Raw genomic sequence first — 24,421 nt, 5'->3', positions numbered from 1 at the left:
CGAGTCCTTATACGGTAATTTATAGCTACCCAAAATTATGTTATTCACAGTGTGTATTTAATGGTTGCTATAAATATCGTACTTATTAAGGAGAATTGTATTTATATTCTATAAGCTTATTTGATTAAGCATGCACATAATTCATATATAAAACTTCACTTTGTATTCAAGATCATAAAATATTATGATCATAGACAGTGGGTAATTACAGATATATGTGCAATTTTGTGGAATTGAAAAACAAATAATAATGATTCTATTACATCTATATCAATGGCGATCAAACCATCTAGTTGTCAATGTGTGAAATAGTCAGGTTATAGTGTAAAATGACAAGTCACATAGTTAACACATGAAGGCCTTTTATTTACTTTAAAAGGGTTCTAGTAGGACAAGACAACTCAGTATCGTCTTACATTAGCCTAAAATATAAATAATTTATAGACCCCTTTTATGTACTTGTCTATGGACTATTCAGGTATATACCAAATTCACCTGTACACATCCAATTATTAATGTGGCCAAATTATTCATTATTCAGACCCACATATCCCTCAAAATTAAAGAGGTATTAATTGGAATAAAAAGCACACATTGACAGACAGCAAAGGAGAAAATAATAGCTATTCAGATATATACCCAATAATTGTTAAACTCATTCATGCCATTGGGTATGACAGTATTTAAGTTGAAAACCCATTTGGTTTCCATCTTTAACAGTCTCTGTTCCGTGTTCCCCCCCTCTTATTCCTGGTTTAAGATTCTCTAATCCCCAGCATTTTAAAGCATTGGTTTTCCCACTATGACATTGAAGAAAGTGTCTGGCTACACTTGTAATTTGTTTTTTATCCTCCACATCTTTGTGGGCTGTCCTTATGTTGCTCAAATGTTCAGTTATACGTTTGCCCAGACTCCGTGTGGTCATGCCAACGTAATATAAATTACAACTACAAGATATGCAGTAAATTACGTTGGAACTTTGACAATTAATATGTTCTTTTATGGTCCACTTATAGTTAAATCTGTCCACTATAGATTGTTTTTTTTACAATATGCTGGCATACTTTACAATGCCCACAGCCTATAGAGCCCTTGTATGTAGGAGATTTCTTTGCATTCCTATCATAGTGACTAGTTATAAGCTTGTCACTGATGTTACTAGCTCTCCTGTATGTTACCAACGGTCTCTCCGGTAGCAATGGTTTTAATAGTGTGTCTTGGGTAAGGACATGCCAATGTTTACGTAAAATGTTGGTAATGTTATCACTTCGTGGTGAGAAGGTGGTAATAAACCTAAGAGGGGTATTAGATTCTTTTATTTTGGGAGTTAAAAGCTCCCTTCTATCCTTCAGTAATGCTCTATTGTAAGCTTTGGCTAGTAACTTTCTAGAATATCCACGTTCCAGTAATCTTTGTCTCAGATCTCTAGCTGCTATCTTAAAGTTCTCAATAGTACTGCAATTACGTCTTAAACGTATATATATTCACCCATTGGAAGCCCCCTAATAGTTGCTGGATGGTGATAACTATTAGCATTTAAAATATTATTTGTGGATGTAGGCTTCCTATATGCCGATGTTTCAATAGTATTATCGGTTTTGTGGATATATAGGTCCAAAAATTCCACTTTGGTCTTATTTATAGTAGATGTGAGGTATAATCCAAAAGGATTGTCATTGAGAACAGTGATAAATTCAGTCAAGAGGTCAAGTGGTCCATTCCATACGAATAATATATCATCTATATATCTGGACCAGTGGGAGACATATTGGGTCAGATGTTTTAGGTTTTCATTGAAAACCACTGTTTCCTCCAACCAGCCCAGATATATATTAGCGTATGTCGGGGCACAAGATGTGCCCATGGCTGTACCACATGTCTGCAAATAGAATTTGTCATCAAATACGAAAAAATTGTGAGTGAGTAAAAATTTTAACATATCCATAATAAATTCTTTTACCTCTTGAGTCATCTTAGTATTCTTGTCTAGATAGTAAGTGGTTGCTCTACAACCCCACTCAGTTTTTATGCTAGTGTAGAGCGATTCCACATCACAAGTTACCAACAGAGCATTGGTGTCAATCTGGAGATCATTGATTTTATTTAAAAGATGCATTGTGTCCCTGGTATGTGATGGTAGGGATTCTACAATGTATCTAAGCCGAGCTTCAATATATTTACTAGCCTTCTCAGTTAAGGAACCAATCCCTGAGACTATTGGTCTCCCTGGTGGTTTGATGGTATCCTTATGAATTTTTGGCAGTAAATATAGAGTGGCTATTTTCGGTTGTGTGATTTCTAGAAAGTTAAATTCTTTTTGATCTATAGTACCATTGGCTAGAGCTGATTTGATCAGTTTATTGTAACTATTCAGGAACATATCCATAGGGTTACAAAGAAGAACTCTGTAATTTTGGGGGTTATTTAGTTGGCGTAGTGCCTCCTCTCTGTACATATTGTCAGGCCAAATTACAATATTCCCCCCTTTGTCACTACTTTTAATCTGGACATGTTTTAGTTCAGATAATTGCTTTAGTGCCATGTTCTCTTCTTTACTTAGATTAAAACCAGAAGTTTCAGTGGTCCCTTGAATACTGAGAATATCTTGGCACACAAAGTTCAGAAATGTAAGTGCACTATGTGAAGTACTATTCGGAGGTACAAATTTGGACTTGGTTTTCAATATGTGGCGCCAACTAGTGTTTTCACTAGTACTTACAGAGCTACTGGTTTCTTCTAATAACGCAATCAAATCATTAATAGCTGCTTGGTCTGTAGAATTCAAATTCTCTGAATCAGAGTTACTGAAATATTTTTTTTAAAAGAATCTTTCGGGTGAATAAGTGTAAATCTTTTATTGCCTCGAACTTATTAAATTGTGGTGTGGGTATAAAGAATAAGCCTTTTTTGAGGACCGATATTTGTTCAGGGGTAAGAATTACATCTGAGAGATTAATAATATTTAATTCCTGAGTATTCATTTCTTGGTGTACTGGGGTTTGTGATTGAACCTCACCTGTCTCCTTGTTCTGGGTTTTATGCTTACGCCCCCTTCTTGTTCTACGCCTAAAGGGATATCTGGATTAGTGACTTTATGTGGCTTAATTCTGTTTGTATTTTTTAAGATGGTTTTGGGCCTTGATCATTTTATTCCAATTAATACCTCTTTAATTTTGAAGGATATGTGGGTCTGAATAATGAATAATTTGGCCACATTAATAATTGGATGTGTACATCTTAAAAAATACAAACAGAATTAAGCCACATAAAGTCACTAATCCAGATATCCCTTTAGGCGTAGAACAAGAAGGGGGCGTAAGCATAAAACCCAGAACAAGGAGACAGGTGAGGTTCAATCACAAATCCCAGTACACCAAGAAATGAATACTCAGGAATTAAATATTATTAATCTCTCAGATGTAATTCTTACCCCTGAACAAATATCGGTCCTCAAAAAAGGCTTATTCTTTATACCCACACCACAATTTAATAAGTTCGAGGCAATAAAAGATTTACACTTATTCACCCGAAAGATTCTTTTAAAAAAATATTTCAGTAACTCTGATTCAGAGAATTTGAATTCTACAGACCAAGCAGCTATTAATGATTTGATTGCGTTATTAGAAGAAACCAGTAGCTCTGTAAGTACTAGTGAAAACACTAGTTGGCGCCACATATTGAAAACCAAGTCCAAATTTGTACCTCCGAATAGTACTTCACATAGTGCACTTACATTTCTGAACTTAGTGTGCCAAGATATTCTCAGTATTCAAGGGACCACTGAAACTTCTGGTTTTAATCTAAGTAAAGAAGAGAACATGGCACTAAAGCAATTATCTGAACTAAAACATGTCCAGATTAAAAGTAGTGACAAAGGGGGGAATATTGTAATTTGGCCTGACAATATGTACAGAGAGGAGGCACTACGCCAACTAAATAACCCCCAAAATTACAGAGTTCTTCTTTGTAACCCTATGGATATGTTCCTGAATAGTTACAATAAACTGATCAAATCAGCTCTAGCCAATGGTACTATAGATCAAAAAGAATTTAACTTTCTAGAAATCACACAACCGAAAATAGCCACTCTATATTTACTGCCAAAAATTCATAAGGATACCATCAAACCACCAGGGAGACCAATAGTCTCAGGGATTGGTTCCTTAACTGAGAAGGCTAGTAAATATATTGATGCTCGGCTTAGATACATTGTAGAATCCCTACCATCACATACCAGGGACACAATGCATCTTTTAAATAAAATCAATGATCTCCAGATTGACACTAATGCTCTGTTGGTAACTTGTGACGTGGAATCGCTCTACACTAGCATAAAAACTGAGTGGGGTTGTAGAGCAACCACATACTACCTAGACAAGAATACTAACATGACTCAAGAGGTAAAAGAATTTATTATGGATATGTTAAAATTGGTACTCAGTCACAATTTTTTCGTATTTGATGACAAATTCTATTTGCAGACATGTGGTACAGCCATGGGCACATCTTGTGCCCCGACATACGCTAATATATATCTGGGCTGGTGGGAGGAAACAGTGGTTTTCAATGAAAACCTAAAACATCTGACCCAATATGTCTCCCACTGGTCCAGATATATAGATGATATATTATTCGTATGGAATGGACCACTTGACCTCTTGACTGAATTTATCACTGTTCTCAATGACAATCCTTTTGAATTATACCTCACATCTACTATAAATAAGACCAAAGTGGAATTTTTGGACCTATATATCCACAAAACCGATAATACTATTGAAACATCGGCATATAGGAAGCCTACATCCACGAATAATATTTTAAATGCTAATAGTTATCACCATCCAGCAACTATTAGGGGGCTTCCAATGGGTGAATATATACGTTTAAGACGTAATTGCAGTACTATTGAGAACTTTAAGATAGCAGCTAGAGATCTGAGACAAAGATTACTGGAACGTGGATATTCTAGAAAGTTACTAGCCAAAGCTTACAATAGAGCATTACTGAAGGATAGAAGGGAGCTTTTAACTCCCAAAATAAAAGAATCTAATACCCCTCTTAGGTTTATTACCACCTTCTCACCACAAAGTGATAACATTACCAACATTTTACGTAAACATTGGCATGTCCTTACCCAAGACACACTATTAAAACCATTGCTACCGGAGAGACCGTTGGTAACATACAGGAGAGCTAGTAACATCAGTGACAAGCTTATAACTAGGAATGCAAAGAAATCTCCTAAATACAAGGGCTCTATAGGCTGTGGGCATTGTAAAGTATGCCAGCATATGGAAAAAAAAAATCTATAGTGGACAGATTTAACTATACGTGGACCATAAAAGAACATATTAATTGTCAAAGTTCCAACGTAATTTACAGCATATCTTGTAGTTGTAATTTATATTACGTTGGCATGACCACACGGAGTCTGGGCAAACGTATAACTGAACATTTGAGCAACATAAGGACAGCCCACAAAGATGTGGAGGATAAAAAACAAATTACAAGTGTAGCCAGACACTTTCTTCAATGTCATAGTGGGAAAACCAATGCTTTAAAATGCTGGGCATTAGAGAATCTTAAACCAGGAATAAGAGGGGGGGAACACGGAACAGAGACTGTTAAAGATGGAAACCAAATGGGTTTTCAACTTAAATACTGTCATACCCAATGGCATGAATGAGTTTAACAATTATTGGGTATATATCTGAATAGCTATTATTTTCTCTTTTGCTGTCTGTCAATGTGTGCTTTTTATTCCAATTAATACCTCTTTAATTTTGAGGGATATGTGGGTCTGAATAATGAATAATTTGGCCACATTAATAATTGGATGTGTACAGGTGAATTTGGTATATACCTGAATAGTCCATAGACAAGTACATAAAAGGGGTCTATAAATTATTTATATTTTAGGCTAATGTAAGACGATACTGAGTTGTCTTGTCCTACTAGAACCCTTTTAAAGTAAATAAAAGGCCTTCATGTGTTAACTATGTGACTTGCCATTTTACACTATAACCTGACTATTCACACATTGACAACTAGATGGTTTGATCGCCATTGATATAGATGTAATAGAATCATTATTATTTGTTTTTCAATTCCACAAAATTGCACATATATCTGTAATTACCCACTGTCTATGATCATAATATTTTATGATCTTGGATACAAAGTGAAGTTTTATATATGAATTATGTGCATGCTTAATCAAATAAGCTTATAGAATATAAATACAATTCTCCTTAATAAGTACGATATTTATAGCAACCATTAAATACACACTGTGAATAACATAATATTGGGTAGCTATAAATTACCGTTTAAGGACTCGCTATTTATAAGCAATGATGGATTTGATCATGATTCTAATCAATATGCACCTTACTTGTGGTTTGATGTTTTACTGTGTCTGATAAGTAAGATTATTTGATAAGTTATTTATCCGGTGTTGGATTAATTTCCAAATTGAACGATATTACATAAATGTAAATCTCAAATTCACTGTTACAGGATGGTAATTAACATCACCTATTAGTATGTAAGAGACAGATCGTGTTTACTTTCACAGAACAGATATATTCAACCAATAATAATGCAGGCTGTCATAAGAGTAACTGCCTGACATCCAATCCTGGCCCTTCTAACGGAAGGTGGGAGCATAACTGAACGCCTATTGACAGAAAATAAGGCGTTGTTTCGTAGCACCCACCGGATTGGCTAACAGCAGTACTATGTTTGAATAAAAAGCCGCGCGCACTACAGCCTCGGCTTATTCATTTTAGAATCTCTAAGTGAAACATTGACAAAGGCTCATGGAGCCGAAACGCGTTTGTTATTTTAACTTTAGAGTTCAATACCGCATTGTCACTCTAGCCACCTGACGCCGGTGTTTCCAGTTCCCGGCCAGGAAACAGAGGAGTGACTAGCGGTTTATTTTCTTTTAAAGTTGGTATGGTTCTAAGGTTGTGGGTAGTTTAAATAAACTTAGGGAGGTTTATCCCTTTTTAACCTACTTAAATAAAGCATGTATGTTTTATATTGTTACTTACTAAAGTGAGAGTGAGTGCTATCTAAACCCCTAATCTGTCTATCCTCTTATGTAAAAATGTATCTATTTTAAAGGGGTAGCACCGGAACATATATTCCTATCTCACTTACTTCCAGTGGAGTGCCAGTTTTTCCTTCCTTTTGTTTCCCTTTATGGAACTCGTCAATAAACCCTTCTCCAAACCCTCTTGGAGAAAAGATAAAATTCTAGGAATCTTAACCCTACTCCATGAGTAGCCCTTGGATTCACACCAATAAAGGTATTTACGCCAAATTTTATGGTAAATCTTCTAGTCACAGGCTTACGAGCCTGAATCATGGTCTCTATGACCGAATCAGAAAATCCCCGCTTGGATAAGATTAAGCGTTTAATCTCCAAGCAGTCAGCTTCAGAGGAACTAGATTTGGGTGGAGGAAGGTTACCTGAATCAGAAGGTCCTTCCTCAACGGAAGTCTCCAAGGTGGCAGAGATCTCCACCAGATCCGCATACCAAATCCTGCGAGGCCAGGCCAGAGCTATGAGAATCGCCGAAGCCCTCTCCTGTTTGATTCGAGCAATTACCCGAGGAAGAAGAGCAAACTGAGGAAATAGGTATGCTAGACTGAAGGTCCAAGGAACCACCAGGGCATCTATCAGTTCCGCCTGGGGGTCCCTGGACCTCGACCCGTATCTCAGGAGCTTGGCATTCTGTCGGGATGCCATGAGATCCAATTCCGGTTGACCCCACTTGTGAATTATGTTTGAGAACACTTCCGGATGGAGTTTCCACTCCCCCGGATGAAAAGTCTGCCTGCTCAGGAAATCCGCCTCCCAATTGTCCACCCCTGGGATATGGATCACCGATAGGCAACAAGAGTGGGTTTCTGCCCACTGGATTATTTTAGCTACCTCTGTCATCGCTAAGGAACTCCTCGTTCCTCCTTGATGATTGATGTAAGCCACTGACGTTTTGTTGTCCGACTGGAACATGAGAAACCGGAGTGAGGCTAGTTGGGGCCAGGCCCGTAGGGCAATGAAGATTGCCCTCAGTTCCAGAATGTTTATAGGAAGAACAGACTTTGAATGAGTCCAAACTCCCTGCGCCTTGAGAGAGCCCCAGGCTGCTCCCCACCCCAGAAGTCTGGTGTGTTGTCACAATGACTCAAGATGGTCTGCGAAAGCAGGTTCCCTGGGAGAGATGATCCAGAGACAACCATCACTGAAGAGAGTCCCTTGTCTCCTGCTCCAGAGTTATTTGAGGAGACAAGTCTGCATAATCCCCGTTCCATTGCCTGAGCATGTTTAACTGTAAAGGCCTGAGATGGAAATGAGCAAACGGGATGATGTCCATTGCCATCACCATCAGCACTGAGCCACTGACGGCCGAGGAGTGGACTGAAGGACTAGACAAGTATTGATAATCTTTGATTTCCTGACTTCTGTCAGAAAAATCTTCATAGACAAGGAGTCTATTATGGTTCCCAAGAAAGTGACTCTTGTGTCCGGAACTAGGGAACTCTTTCCCAAATTTACCTTCCACCCGTGAGTTCTCAGAAAAAATAACACTATGTTGGTGTGGGATCTTGCTTGTTGAAAAGATGGCACCTGGACTAGAATGTCATCCAGATAAGGCGCCACCCCAATGCCCCGTGACTGAAGTACTGCCAACAGAGATCCCAGAACCTTTGTGAAAATTCTGGGAGCAGTGGCCAGGCCGAAAGGAAGAGCCACGAACTGGAAGTGTTTGTCCTGGAAGGTAAACCTTAGGAACTTGTGATGATCCCTGTGAATGGGGACATGTAGGTACACATCCTTTAAATCCACTGTTGTCATGAATTGACCCTCCTGGATTAATGGAAGAATGGAACAAATAGTTTCCATCTTGAAGGATGGAACCCTGAGAAATTTGTTTAGACTCTTGAGATCTAAAATTGGTCTGAAGGTTCCCTCCTTTTTGGGAACCACGAACAGATTGGAATAAAAACCCTGACCCTGTACTGGGACGGGAACAATCACCCCCAGGGCAATGAGGTCTCTTACACAATGTAAGAATGCCTCTCCTTTTGTCTGGTCTGCAGATAATCTTGAAAGAAGAAACCTGCCTCTGGGAGGAAAACTTTTGAACTCCAATTTGTATCCCTGAGACACTATTTCTATTGCCCAGGGATCCTGAACATCCCAAACCTGAACGAAGAAGGAAAGTCTGCCCCCTACCAGATCCGTTCCCAGATTGGGGGCATGCCCTTCATGCTGTTTTGGATTCAATAGCAGGCTTCTTGGATTGTTTACCTTTGTTCCAAGACTGGTTGGGTCTCCATGTAGGCTTAGATTGTTCCTGCTTAGAGGAGAAAGAGGAAGAATTTCCCTTGAAATTTCGAAAGGAATGAAAATTACTCTGTCGTCCCTTTTGTTTGTTTCTCTTATCCTGAGGAAGGAGATGAACCTTACCTCCCGTAATATCAGATATAATTTCCTTCAGGCCAGGTCCAAACAAGGTCTTCCCCTTGTAAAGAATCGCTAGAAGCTTAGATTTGGATGACACGTCTGCAGACCAAGGTTTTAACCATAAGGCTCTGCGGGCTAGGATAGAGAAACCCAAACTCTTAGCTGCCAACTTGATAATTTGAAGAGAAGCGTCAATAATAAAAGCATTAGCTAGCTTCAGAGCCTTTATCCTGTCCTGGATCTCCTCCAAAGAGGTCTCAGTCCTGAGAGACTCGGACAAAGCATCAAACCAATATGCTGCTGCACTAGTGACTGTAGCAATGCACGCCACAGGCTGTAATAGCAGACCCTGGTGAACATAAATCTTTTTAAGTAAACCCTATAACTTCTTGTCCATGGGGTCCTTGAAAGCACAACTATCCTCTATTGGAATAGTGGTTCTCTTGGCTAAGGTGGAAACAGCTCCTTCCACCTTAGGAACTGTTTGCCAAGCCTCCTTGAAAGAGTCAGCTATGGGAAACATCTTTTTAAAAATAGGGGAGGGAGCGAAGGAACCAGAAATACAACTGAGTAAGAAGGAACTTCAAAATATCTGTCTAATTTACTAGACTTCGCAGGGGCCACCACAACCGTGGAGTCACAGTCGTCTAAAGTAACCAAAATCTCCCTGAGTAGCAGGCGGAGGTGTTCTAACTTAAACCTAAAAGTTACAACCTCTGAGTCCGTCAGAGGCAATGAACCTTCTGAATCTGAGATTTCACCCTCAGATGAAACAGCAGTACCCTCCTCTTCATGGCCTTGGGAGGGTACCTCCGAAACTGCAACAATTGCATAAGAACTAGCTGAATGTCTGGCCTTTCTCTTACGCTTGCCCTGCAACATTGGGAAAGCAGATACTGCATCAGAAATTGAAGAAGACATGAGAGAAGCAATGCCTTTTAAAGTAACTCCAGCAAGAGCTATAGCAGAAGTGCAGGGCACTGCTTGAGCGGGTGATAAGGTTGGGACGCTTGGGGAGAAAGCTGCGGCATATTTTGACCCTCATCATTAGACTCTTGGACAAGATCTGCCTTAGAAGAGATTGGCTCTGAAAAAATCTTATCTCTATAACTCATTGGTGGTTCCACATTAGCATCAAAACATAAAGCACAAGTGACATCTTGCAAGTCCCCTTGATCCATGCTTACACACAATTTTCCAATTAATAAAACAAAATTATCAGAATTATTTGGAAAAATTAACTAAAAAAACGTTATTGTCTCTTTAAATACAAAACGGTCACTTTTTCTTTTTCTTGCAAACTGACAGTTTAAATAACGCTTCCTGATGTTGCAAAAAATAATACAAAAACAACCTCTGCACCTCAGCACTCCTGCTCCTACCTTACTGAAGATCATTAAAAGACTCTTTCCCCGTCTGCAAACGATCTGATTGAAAATCCAACAACAGCTGATATCACAGAGAAGACCGCGTCTGTACTAGCAACGCATGTTCTTCCATGCGACTCCAGAACAGACCGGTCAAATACTAGGACTAATTTGTACTAATGCCCACTTCCCTCAGCTTCTCTATTAACTGAAGCGCTACGGAGTGGCGCGTAAAAACTGGAAGGACCGCCCATCGTGGGCGTGACTTATACTGGCATCCATTAAACAAGTGAAACCACCGTCACCCTTAAAGATCCGTAGATCTTGCAGCATAACCCCTTTAGCCCCAGTGCCCTGGCATATCATACTGCCCAAATAGTTTTTCCCACTTGAAAAAACGTTTAATGTCCCAATATAAAGCACTCCCTTAATAAAGAGCCTCTTATGTTATTCCAGTGTGCTAATAAAAAATTCTGAGTCCTTCTCCCAGAAAACTTAAGGTAGCACTTACCTTGACTTCTGCCTGGCAGCACGGCAGCTCTCAGGTTTGAGAGGTCCTATCCCTCACATCGACCTGAGGAGAATAAAATGCTGAGTTAAAGATTACCTCAGACTAAAGGATATAGGGGAGCAAGAAATATGGGAGGCGCAGTGAGAATTATGTCCCACAAGTTCCCATTGCTCTAAAGCCACCAAGGCTCTACTCAAGAGACTGATATTGACTACGGCTACACCCCAGGACAAAGCAGCACAATCTTGCACTACTTTAAAAATAATAAACACTTGATTGAAGAATCTTTTCTAACACCTCACTTTACCTCTTCCTATCACTAACATAGGCAAAGAGAATGACTGTAGTGGGAGGGAAGGGAGGAGCTATTTAACAGCTCTGCTGTGGTGCTCTTTGCCTCCTCCTGCTGACCAGGAGGTGAATATCCCATTAGTAATTAAGATGATCCGTGGACTCATTGTGTCTTAAAAAAGAAAAGGTGTTACTGTGTGGCTCTATATAGATACTATAAACGACTCAGGATACAAGGAAAGTTACATATTTATTTTACCAACTATATAGAAATATATATAGCAGCACTACACAAGGTATATTAAAAAATAAAAGTCGGATGTCTCCGATTATTAAAAGAAAAAAGTTAAAAAGTATATTGCCACCACTTAAAAGTCAATGAGATGGAGTATACAATGTTGCCAAAAATTATTGTGTCCCAGGCAATTGTATAAATCCAAACCACAGGGGAGTGGGTATATATGAGCAGTCCTTAGCGAATAATGCCACACAGTACCTGGATGATGGAGTGATCGTAAGCACAGGATCACAAGCACCACTTACTATCTGCTTTTACTCCGTGTGTACTGCGCCTTTCGCCGTTAAGTCACATGTGTTGGATCTTGTCAGCTGCTTCGGTCCAATCGGATAGTGTTACATTCAAACACTTCAGCTGATCCGTTAATCCGCTCTCAGTATTAAAAAGTGTATCTGCTCTAAGTGCAATACCACACTGGATACTAGAAAATCCTTGAAAGTGTTTATACTGAAGCTTCAGCAGGGACTTGAACTTGTCTTTGGCACCCAATAGTGCAGACTTTGCAAGCGTTGTCAGAGGCTTTGAGGATGTTATACCTGATTTTACGGTATTCTGACCTGGATGAAAGTCTTGGACAAAGTCCCAGTAAAGCCTCTGTTTTTAACAGAGAATACTTTAGCAGAAAGTGCAAATAGTGAAAAGTTTGCATTCTATTGGCTGTTACAATCAGCCAATAGAATGCGAGCTCAATCCTATTGGCTGATTGGATCAGCCAATAGGATTAAAGCTCAATCCTATTGGCTGATTGCATCAGCCAATAGGATTTTTTACCCTTTAATTCCGAATGGCTGATAGAATTCTATCAGCCAATCGGAATTCAAGGGACGCCATCTTGGATGACGTCCCTTAAAGGGAACCTTCAGTGTACGGCTGGGACCGTATGAAGAGGATGCTCCGCGACGGATGTTTTGAAGATAGAGCCGCTCCGCGTTGGAAGGATGAAGATAGAAGATGCCGTCTAGATGAAGACTTCTGCCCGCCTGGAGGATGACTTCTTGCCGCTTGGATGAAGACTTCTCCCGGCTTTGTTGAGGACTTCTGCCCGCTTGGATGAAGACTTCTCCCGGCTGGATGAGGATGGATGTCCGGTCTTCAAAAACTGTAAGTGGATCTTCGGGGGTTAGTGTTAAGTTTTATTAAGGGTTTATTGCTGGGTTTTATTTTTAGATTAGGGACTTTGGGCAATGTAAAAGAGCTAAATGCCCTTTTAAGGGCAATGCCCATCCAAATGCCCTTTTCAGGGCAATGGGGAGCTTAGGTTTATTTAGATAGGATTTTATTTGGGGGGTTTGGTTGTGTGGGTGGTGGGTTTTACTGTTGGGGGATTGTTTGTATTTTTTTTACAGGTAAAAGAGCTGATTTCTTTGGGGCAATGCCCCGCAAAAGGCCCTTTTAAGGGCTATTGGCAGTTTAGTGTAGGCTAGGTTTTTTTTTTTTATTTTGTGGGGCTTTTTTATTTTGATAGGGCTATTAGATTAGGTGTAATTAGTTTAAATATTTGATCATTTCTTTTTTATTTTGTGTAATTTAGTGTTTATTTTTTTTGTAATTTAGTTAATTGTATTTAATTAATGTAATTTATTTAATTTTAGTGTAATGTTAGGTTTAACTGTAAGACAGGTAAGGTTTTATTTCACAGGTAAATTTGTATTTATTTTTACTAGGTACAGTGAAACCTGTCCAAGACGGACCCTGTATAACACGGAAACCTGTCCATGTCGGAAATATCCCTCCGTCCCGGCGCTTAGTGTATACTTTCATTGTTTTACTACCTGGATAAGCCGGAAACTGTCCAACGCGGAAACGGAAAGTGGTCACAGTGTTAATTACGCATACATTTGGTTCACTTACCTTGATAAGCCGGAAAACCTGGATAAGCCGGAAAATGTAACGCGGAACGGAAGTGAGGTAAGAACAAGACGACGGAACAGACGCTGAGACGGAAGTGATGAGAGAAGGACGCAGAAGCGTTAGTGGTGTGGGAAGGAAGCGGAAGGGGTATTGGAACAGACGCTGAGACGGAAGTGATGAGAGGACGCAGAAGCGTTAGTGGTGTGGAAAGGACGCGGAAGGGGTATTGGAACAGACGCTGACACGGAAGTGATGTGAGAAGGATGCAGAAACGTTAGTGGTGTGGGAAGGAAGCGGAAGGGGTGTTGTAAGGACGCTGAAACGTTAGTGGTGTGGGAACGAAGCGGAAGGGGTGTTGGAAGGACCCTGAAACTTAAGAGACTTAAGAGGTGTGTGACAAAGAATGGCTCCTAGAAAGTGCAACACTCTTACTCTTGCTATGAAAGTTAAAGTGATTGAGGCCTACACAAAAGATAAGTTGTCTGTAAAACAATGTGTTGAGAAATTTAAGTGTGGCAAAACACAAATTTATGAAGCTATCAAAAATAAAGAGAAAATCATGGAAGAATGGTTAGCTGGCAATGGCGAAGTGAAGAGGAAAGCGAAGGCAACTGGAAATGAAGATTTAAACAAGCTCCTGTGGGAATGGTTTGTAGCTGCACGCTCTAAAAATGTACCAATTTCTGGTCCTATACTACAAACACAAGCCCTCGCACTAGCCAAAGAATTAGGCAAAACAGATTTCAAGGCATCTAATGGCTGGTTGGAAAGTTTTAAAAGGAGGCATTGCATTGTATGGAATGAAATATGTGGAGAAGCAAAGGATGTAGATCAAGAAACTGTTAGCCAATGGGAAGAAAAGCTCAAAATGCTTAAGGAACCATACGCTACAAAAGATATCTACAATGGCGATGAAACTGGCCTATTCTTTAGGTTGCTACCTTCAAAAACTCTGGCTGTTAAACGTGAAAAATGCACAGGAGGAAAGTTATCCAAGGAAAGATTGACGGTGTTCCTCTGTGGAAACATGGATGGGAGATTGGAGAAGCCTCTTGTGATTGGTAAGGCAGCAAAGCCACGTTGCTTCAAAAACATAGACACTACACAGCTTCCCGTTATTTGGCGTGCAAATAAAAAAGCCTGGATGACAGCAGAACTAATGTCTGAATGGCTCAAGATTTTTGACAGAAAAATGAAGAGAGAAGGTCATAAAGTCATCCTGTTTTTGGATAACGCTACCTGCCATCCACATCTGAAACTTAGCAATGTAAAATTAGCCTGGTTCCCTGCAAACACAACAAGCGTAACACAGCCAATGGACCAAGGTGTTATCTACACGATGAAGACACACTATAGAAAACTATTGCTACAGTCCTTGGTTGCAAACATTTCTACCACACAAAATGTACACCAGCTTGCCAAGTCCATAACAGTCCTTGATGCTGTCAACTGGATTTCTATGGCATGCAAGTCTATTTCTGCTGATACCATTTGCAAGTGCTTTGTAAAAGCTGGTTTCTCTAATTCAAACAGGAACGATAATGAAGAATTGCCAGAAATAATACAGGTGACTGTAGAAGAAAACAATGATATTCGTTCATTATTCCAGCAAGGAGGTCTTGTTGACAGTGAAATAGACCGTTACATTGACATAGACAAAGAACTTGCGACGGAAAGCACATTTACAAATGCTGTGGAACTTATAGATCAACAACAAGATAGTGATGAGAACATGGATGACGATCAAAGTGCTGAAACCACAGAAATTCCCAGTGAGCCAGCAATCAAAAGCTACCAAGATGCTCTAGAGATAGTTCACCAGTTGCAAGAGTTTGCATTATTTAATAACTGCCCGGAGCTTCTAGAACCAATAACATCCACTAGACATTTAATTGAAAAAAGGATAACCAATGCCCCAAGAAAACAAGCAACATTATTGGCACTGTGGGGACAAGAAAACCAATAAAGGTACAGGTATGTACAGTAAAAACATACAGTAGACAGTAACTGTAGTACACTATCTAAATACAGTACAGTACTGTATAAGAGTATGTAAAGCTTAAATACAGTACTGTACTGTTTTTTAGTACAGTACTGTACATTATTTAAAAGTACTGTTGAATGTTTTGTTTATGATCATTATTTCTGATGACTAACTACTGTATTTCCCTGTTTTAGAACACACTGGCCTGTTCCAGATCATTCTGTATCCGGACCTTCAAGCAAGACCTCTCCAGCAACAGTACAGTACAAACATTTTAAAGTACAGTATGTAAACATTGTCTCCATCTGCAGCTAAAAAAATTTTAAAGTACAGTACTGGATTGGATACAAAAAACTATACAGTACTGTACTTTAAAATGTTTACTGTATTACAGTAATTGTGAACAAAGTTGATGCAACAATTAATCTTTTAATAATGTTCAGTACTGTACCATTTTCTGTTAGAATAAAAAAGTACTGAAGTACAGTACTGTAGAAATAAATCCAGATACTGTACTGTATAGAACAGGTGTACACTAAAAAAAATTAAAAGTACATACAGGTAGAGTACAGTACCTGTATTTTTATTTACAGTACTGTACTGTATTTTATTAACAGTACTTGCACAGGTATTTTTATTTTCAATATTTTACTGGACAGTATTTACAGTACTGTAGTTTAAAATGTTTGCATATTACTGTATGTGAATGTGATTACTGTATTAGTGGGCATTGCGCACAATAGATACTGTAGCTGTGATTGTACTGTACTTAGAAGAGTTTAGGTTTGTGTACTGTATTACTGTAATTGTGAACCAAGTTGATGCAACAATTACAGTTAATCTTTTACACTTAATAATGTTCAGTACTGTATTTGTATAGAATATACAGGTAGTTCATGTCTTCAGAGCCATTTTCTTTTAGAATGAAAAAGTACTGAAGTACTGTAAAATAAATCCATATACAGTACTGTACTGTACAGGTGTACACTAAAAATGTTAAGGTATGTACAGGTAGAGTACAGTACCTGTGTTTTTATTTACAGAATTTTATTTTCAGTAGTTGTACACTATTTTAGGTACATTATGTTATTTACAGTAATTGTACTGTTTTTTTTATTTACAGTACTGTACATATTTTATTTACAGTACTGTACTTTAAAATACTGTATTTGCATAAGATGTGATTATTAGTGGGCATTGCTCTCAATAGATACTGTACCTGTAATTGTACTGTACAGTACAGTACTGTATTTAGAAGAGTTGAAGTTTGTGTATTACAGTACAGTAATTATGAACAAAGTTGATGCAACAATGAATCTTTTAATAATGTTCAGTACTGTTCCATTTTCTGTTAGAATAAAAAAAGTACTGAAGTACAGTACTGTAGAAATAAATCCAGATACTGTACTGTATAGAACAGGTGTACACTAAAAATATTAAAAGTACATACAGGTAGAGTACAGTACCTGTATTTTTATTTACAGTACTGTACTGTATTTTATTAACAGTACTTGCATAGGTATTTTTATTTTCAATATTTTACTGGACAGTATTTACAGTACTGTCGTTTAAAATGTTTGCATATTACTGTATGTGAATGTGATTACTGTATTAGTGGGCATTGCGCATAATAGATACTGTAGCTGTGATTGTACTGTATTTAGAAGAGTTTAAGTTTGTGTACTGTATTACTGTAATTGTGAACCAAGTTGATGCAACAATTACAGTTAATCTTTTACCGGTAATAATGTTCAGTACTGTTCCATTTAATGTTAGAATAAAAAAGTACTGTAGTACAGAACTGTAAAAATAAATCCAGATACAGTATTGTACAGTACAGGTGTACACTAAAAAATAAAAAGCATGTACAGTACTGTACCTGTATTTTTATTTTTACAGTATTTTACTGTACATTTTACAGTATTTAAAATGTTTGCATAAGGTGTGATTACTGTATCTGTGGTAATTGTGCACAATAGATACTGCACCTGTAGATGTCTTTGTACTGAATACTGTACAGGTAGAGTTTAAAAGACTTAAAGTTTGTGTACTGTATTACTGAACAGTAAAGTGATGCAACACATAATCTTTTAATACAGTACTGTACTGTGTTTGTATACAATTTATGTTTTCTCACCCATTTTCTGTGTTAGAGAAAAAAAGGCAATCCAGATAAAAACTAAATAAAAGACTAATGATTAAGCAGAAAAATTGTACTGTCTTTGTTACTTGAATGCAAGAAAAACAAGAAATTGATTCTGATTAGGGATGCACTGATATTGGTACTTTATGATATGGCGCTAATCCTGAGCATTTGCGCCAAAATGCTCTGATACCAGAACTGACGGTCAGAGGGAGACCTGCAATACCGCGAGGGAACATGGAAATGGCTTCCCAGCCAATCAGGAAGCTGGACAGCAGGTCATTACCTGCCGCCCGACTTCCTAATTGGTCAGGAATTCAATCCTATGCTCCCTTGCGGCAAGGCAGGTCAGACTGGCTTCATTACCAATACAGTAACATTATTCTGCCATTTTTGAATTTGCACATGTCAAAAGATGCTCCATCAGTTACTAACTGTATAAGACGGAAACCTGTCCAAGACGGAAAATTTCCGTTGTCCAATGCCATTCCGTCTTAAACAGGTTTCACTGTAGTTAGTAAATAGTTAATAACTATTTACTAACTAATCAACCTAGTTAAAATAAATACAAACTAAGGTGTGAAATAAAAATAAAACCTAAGCTAGATACAATATAACTATTAGTTATAGCTATCTTAGGTTTTATTTTACAGGTATTTATTTAGTTTTAAATAGGAATAATTTAGGTATTAATTGTAATTTTTATTTTTAATTATTTTAATTAGGTTAAAGTTAGTGGGTGTTAGGATTAGGGCTACGTTAGGGTTAGACTTAGGGTTAGGTTTAGTATAGTGGCGGCGACATTGGGGGCAACAGATTAGGGGTTAATAATATTTAACTAGTGTTTGCGATGCGGGAGTGCGGCGGTTTAGGGGTTAATATGTTTATTATAGTGGCAGCAATGTCCGAAGCGGCAGATTAGGGGTTAATCATTTTATTTTAGTATTTGCGATGCAGGAGGGCCTCGGTTTAGGAGTTAATAGGTAGTTAGTGTTAGTTAGTTTGTGTAGTTAGTGTAGTGTACTTTGTAACACTTTAATTAGCTTTGTAGCGTAAAACTCATAACTACTGACTTTAGATGGCGGTACAAATCTTGACGGTAAAGGCTGTACCACTCACTTTTTGTCCGGACAGGCAAAACTCGTAATACCGGCGCTATGGAAGTCCCATTGAAAATTAATTTTTTGAAAGGTGCGGTAGTTACGTTGCATTACATTCAAAAAAGTGTGCGGTACAGCTATACCTACAAGACTCGTAATAGCAGTGGTAGTGAAAAAGCAGCGTTATGAGCCTTATCACAAAACTCGTAATCTAGCCGTGTATATACTAGATATGTGCAATTCGTTTCGGATCGATTCAGAAACTCTGAAAATTCGGCAAATTCGGAGATTCGGATCGAACCGAATTTCCGAATTAAAATACTGCCGAATTTACTGAATAAATCCGAATTAGTTTGGATTTATTCGGTAAATTCGGATGGCCATGGATTACACTAGTATTGCACAGTACATTAGGTTATATCACTCTGCTATGGGTTACGCCTAATATACAGTACATAATACTAGTCCAATCCCACCTAACACTTACCGAAATTCCGAATTTCCGAACCGAACCAAATCCAGCCGAATTTCTTCGAATCCGAAACGAATCCGAAACGGATCGATTCAAAATTTTCCGAATTTGAATCGATCCGATCCGAAATTCGAAAAATTCCAAATCGATCCGAACCGAGCCGAAACAAATTTTTTCGCCATGCACATATCTAGTATATACTAATCAAAATTTAAAAAATTTGGTCTAAATACAAATACTTAATTACCTAATGACAATTGTGAATGCTTTATTTTATGTAACACATTACTGATGTTTCTTTATTTTCAGTTAATTGTTGTACCTTATATAAGTAAGATTTGCCTTACAGATACCTGTATGCACTCACATTTTTTCCTTATTATAAGCAGTGGGTGGTACAGCCAATAAATAGACTTATATTTGTTGGGTGGGGGGCACTTCTTGGAGGCCCACTAGCATTTTCTGAGGAGGGCCAAGACGGGAGGAGTGGGACTGGGCTGTCTGTAGGCCTTGGTGTTCCACTAAAGATTTATGTTGATGGACCATGGAAGCTGCCATTACAACCCAGATTTTAATAGGAACTTGTTCGTTCATAACCTCTCGGGATCCTAGAGTGAATCAAATTGGCTACAGAAACACTGAAATATCACTGCCTTTTTTGGAACCAGAATGGAGGATAAAAAGTAAAACCTGAATTTATTATTTCCTTAGTAGTTTCCAAATAATTTTTAAAAGTGCAGACAACACTGAGCATGTGCAGAAGTCCCGCCTGTTCACTCCTAGGATTCAAAGAGAAAGAAAAAAAATATTGGGGGGGGGGGGAACCACATTTGGAAGAAATGAATAAGTCCTGAAAGACAAAAAAGGAGGCGCCCCATAGTGTAGTATCGTGGGTCGTTAATACAGATGGACAGACAAATGTCATACACAGTGCCAACGATTTTGTGAGTTTGCATTTGTCTATCCATCTGTATGTTTTAACGACCCACGATACTACACTATGGGGCGCCTCCTTTATTGTCTTTCAGGACTTATTCATTTCTTCCAAATGTGGTTTCCACCCCCCCCCAATATTTATTTTCATTCTCTTTGAATCCTAGGAGTGAACAGGCGGCACTTCTGTACAATACTAGTGTAATTGTGATTAGTCCATGGCCATTCAAATGTATCAAATAAATCCAAACTAATTCGGATTTATTCGTTACAAATGCATTCGGATTAGTTTAGGCCTAGATTTAGAGTTTGGCGTTAGCCGTGAAAACCAGCGTTAGAGGCTCCTAACGCTGGTTTTAGGCTACCGCCGGTATTTGGAGTCACTCAAAATAGGGTCTAACGCTCACTTTTCAGCCGCGACTTTTCCATACCGCAGATCCCCTTACGTCAATTGCGTATCCTATCTTTTCAATGGGATCTTCCTAACTCCGGTATTTAGAGTAGTTTCTGAAGTGAGCGTTAGAGCTCTAACGACAAAACTCCAGCCGCAGAAAAAAAGCAGGAGTTAAGAGCTTTCTGGGCTAACGCCGGTTCATAAAGCTCTTAACTACTGTACCCTAAAGTACACTAACACCCATAAACTACCTATGTACCCCTAAACCGAGGTCCCCCCACATCGCCGCCACTCGATTAATTTTTTTAACCCCTAATCTGCCGACCGCCACCTACGTTATACTTATGTACCCCTAATCTGCTGCCCCTAACCCCGCCGACCCCTGTATTATATTTATTAACCCCTAACCTGCCCCCCACAACGTCGCCGCCAGCTACTTACAATAATTAACCCCTAATCTGCCAACCGCAAAGCGCCGCCACCTACGTTATCCTTATGTACCCCTAATCTGCTGCCCCTAACACCGCCGACCCCTATATTATATTTATTAACCCCTAATCTGCCCCCCTCAACGTCGCCGACACCTGCCTACACTTATTAACCCCTAATCTGCCGAGCGGACCTGAGCGCTACTATAATAAAGTTATTAACCCCTAATCCGCCTCACTGACCCTATCATAAATAGTATTATCGGATCAGCCAATAGAATGCGAGCTCAATCTGATTGGCTGATTGGATCAGCCAATCGGATTGAACTTGATTCTGATTGGCTGATTCCATCAGCCAATCAGAATATTCCTACCTTAATTCCGATTGGCTGATAGAATCCTATCAGCCAATCGGAATTCGAGGGACGCCATCTTGGATGACGTCCCTTAAAGGAACCGTCATTCGTCGGGAGACGCAGAAAGAAGAGGATGGATCCGCGTCGGCTGCTTCAACATGGACCCGCTCCACACCGGATGGAAGAAGATCGAAGATGCCGCTTGGATGAAGATGTTTGCCGGTCCGGATGTCCTCTTCTTGCCGGATAGGAGGAAGACTTTGGAGCCTCTTCTGGACCTCTTCAGCACCGGATGCCAGGACGGATCGGTGAACCTGGATGGTGAAGACAAGGTAGGAAGATCTTCAGGGGCTTAGTGTTAGGTTTATTTAAGGGGGGTTTGGGTTAGATTAGGGGTATGTGGGTGGTGGGTTGTAATGTTGGGGGGGGGTATTGTATGTTTTTTTTTACAGGCAAAAGAGCTGATTTTCTTGGGGCATGCCCCGCAAAGGGCCCTGTTCAGGGCTGGTAAGGTAAAAGAGCTTTTAACTCTATTAATTTAGAATAGGGTAGGGCATTTTTTTATTTTGGGGGTCTTTGTTATTTTATTAGGGGGCTTAGAGTAGGTGTAATTAGTTTAAAATTGTTGTAATATTTTTCTTATGTTTGTAAATATTTTTTTATTTTTTGTACTTTAGTTAGTTTATGTAATTGTAGTTATTTGTAGGAATTGTATTTAATTTATTTATTGATAGTGTAGTGTTAGGTTTTATTGTAGGTAATTGTAGGTATTTTATTTAATTAATTTATTGATAGGGTAGTGTTAGGTTTAATTATAACTTAGGTTAGGATTTATTTTACAGGTAATTTTGTTATTATTTTAACTAGGTAACTATTAAATAGTTCTTAACTATTTAATAGCTATTGTACCTGGTTAAAATAATTACAAAGTTGCCTGTAAAATAAATATTAATCCTAAAATAGCTACAATATAATTATAATTTATATTGTAGCTATATTAGGATTTATTTTACAGGTATTTATCTTTAAATAGGAATAATTTATTTAATAAGATTTAATTAATTTCGTTAGATGTAAATTATATTTAAGTTAGGGGGGTGTTAGTGTTAGGGTTAGACTTAGCTTTAGGGGTTAATCCATTTATTATAGTAGCGGTGATCTCCGGTCGTCAGATTAGGGGTTAATAATTGAAGTTAGGTGTCGGCGATGTTAGGGAGGGCAGATTAGGGGTTAATACTATTTATGATAGGGTTAGTGAGGCGGATTAGGGGTTAATAACTTTATTATAGTAGCGCTCAGGTCCGCTCAGCAGATTAGGGGTTATTAAGTGTAGGCAGGTGTTGGCGACGTTGAGGGGGGCAGATTAGGGGGTAATAAATATAATATAGGGGTCGGCGGTGTTAGGGGCAGCAGATTAGGGGTACATAAGGATAACGTAGGTGGCGGCGCTTTGCGGTCGGCAGATTAGGGGTTAATTATTGTAAGTAGCTGGCGGCGACGTTGTGGGGGGCAGGTTAGGGGTTAATAAATATAATACAGGGGTCGGCGGTGTTAGGGGCAGCAGATTAGGGGTACATAGGGATAATGTAAGTTGCGGCGGTTTACGGAGCGGAAGATTAGGGGTTAATAATATAATGCAGGGGTCAGCGATAGCGGGGGCGGAAGATTAGGGGTTAATAAGTGTAAGGGTAGGGGTGTTTAGACTCGGGGTACATGTTAGGGTGTTAGGTGCAGACGTAGGAAGTGTTTCCCCATAGGAAACAATGGGGCTGCGTTAGGAGTTGAACGCTGCTTTTTTGCAGGTGTTAGGTTTTTTTCAGCTCAAACAGCCCCATTGTTTCCTATGGGAGAATCGTGCACGAGCACGTTTTTGAAGCTGGCCGCGTCCGTAAGCAACTCTGGTATCGAGAGTTGCATTTGCGGTAAAAATGCTCTACGCTCCTTTTTTGGAGCCTAACGCAGCATTTTTTTGGACTCTCGATACCAGAGTTAAATTTATGGTGCGGCCAGAAAAAAGCCCGCGTAGCGTTAACAACCCATCTACCGCCAAACTCCAAATCTAGGCCTTAGTTTCCTTGCTAGGGTAATTCAGAAATTCGAATTGATCCGAAGATCCAAATTTGACAAATGTGTCCGAATTTCGATTCTGAACTAAACGAAACGCACATGTCTACTTCTTGATACGTTGTACAAACAGGAACAAACATCTTACTCTTGTGCTTTCTAACCCTAGAGGCAGAAAAGCCCCCAGAGAAATTATAGCCCCAATGGGGGAGTATTAAGAATTTGAGGAAATACAAAAAGCTCTGTATTTATTTTTATTATTTCAACATAACAAGTCAAAATTTAATGCTTTGATTTATATGTCTGCTTCCTGGGAGAGCGTTTAAACACATACAAAGAGGACCTGTTAGTCAATAATTGAGGGTAGTAATGCAGGTAGGTACCCTTAGCCCCCAGGAATACTGGCAGAATCAGCAGCACAAGGAGATACCTCAAGCTCTTCATGAAAATTGCAGCAGCAGTTCAAACATCTCAAAGAGTAACCTGTCTGACTGGAACAAATTTAGCCTTACAGACTACATAACATAACATAATAGAGGAGGTTTTCATAACCTTAACATCATCTTTAGGGACAACAGGTTTACCAGGACAAAAAACAAGTTGCCTTTTAGTTGGAGAGGAGATTGAACTTTTTCAGTGTAAAATAAACACTTCTACTCAAGTAGAGCTCAAATGTAGCCTTCTACTGAATGAAATCAAGCAGAAAGTAGAGGGGTATAAAATAGGGGTTACTAAGTCATCAGAC

General features: G+C 38.9%; 1 protein-coding gene across 1 annotated transcript in view; it reads right to left on the bottom strand.

The window, feature by feature from the left end:
- The window catches only part of GAB2 (GRB2 associated binding protein 2), a 491,597-nt gene that overhangs the window by 19,962 nt on the left and 447,214 nt on the right, over nt 1–24,421 (bottom strand). The window lies entirely within an intron of this gene.

This window comes from Bombina bombina, chromosome 3 (genome assembly GCF_027579735.1).
Source record: "Bombina bombina isolate aBomBom1 chromosome 3, aBomBom1.pri, whole genome shotgun sequence".
Lineage (NCBI taxonomy): Eukaryota > Metazoa > Chordata > Amphibia > Anura > Bombinatoridae > Bombina > Bombina bombina.
This window is presented reverse-complemented; position numbering and strand designations above follow the sequence as displayed.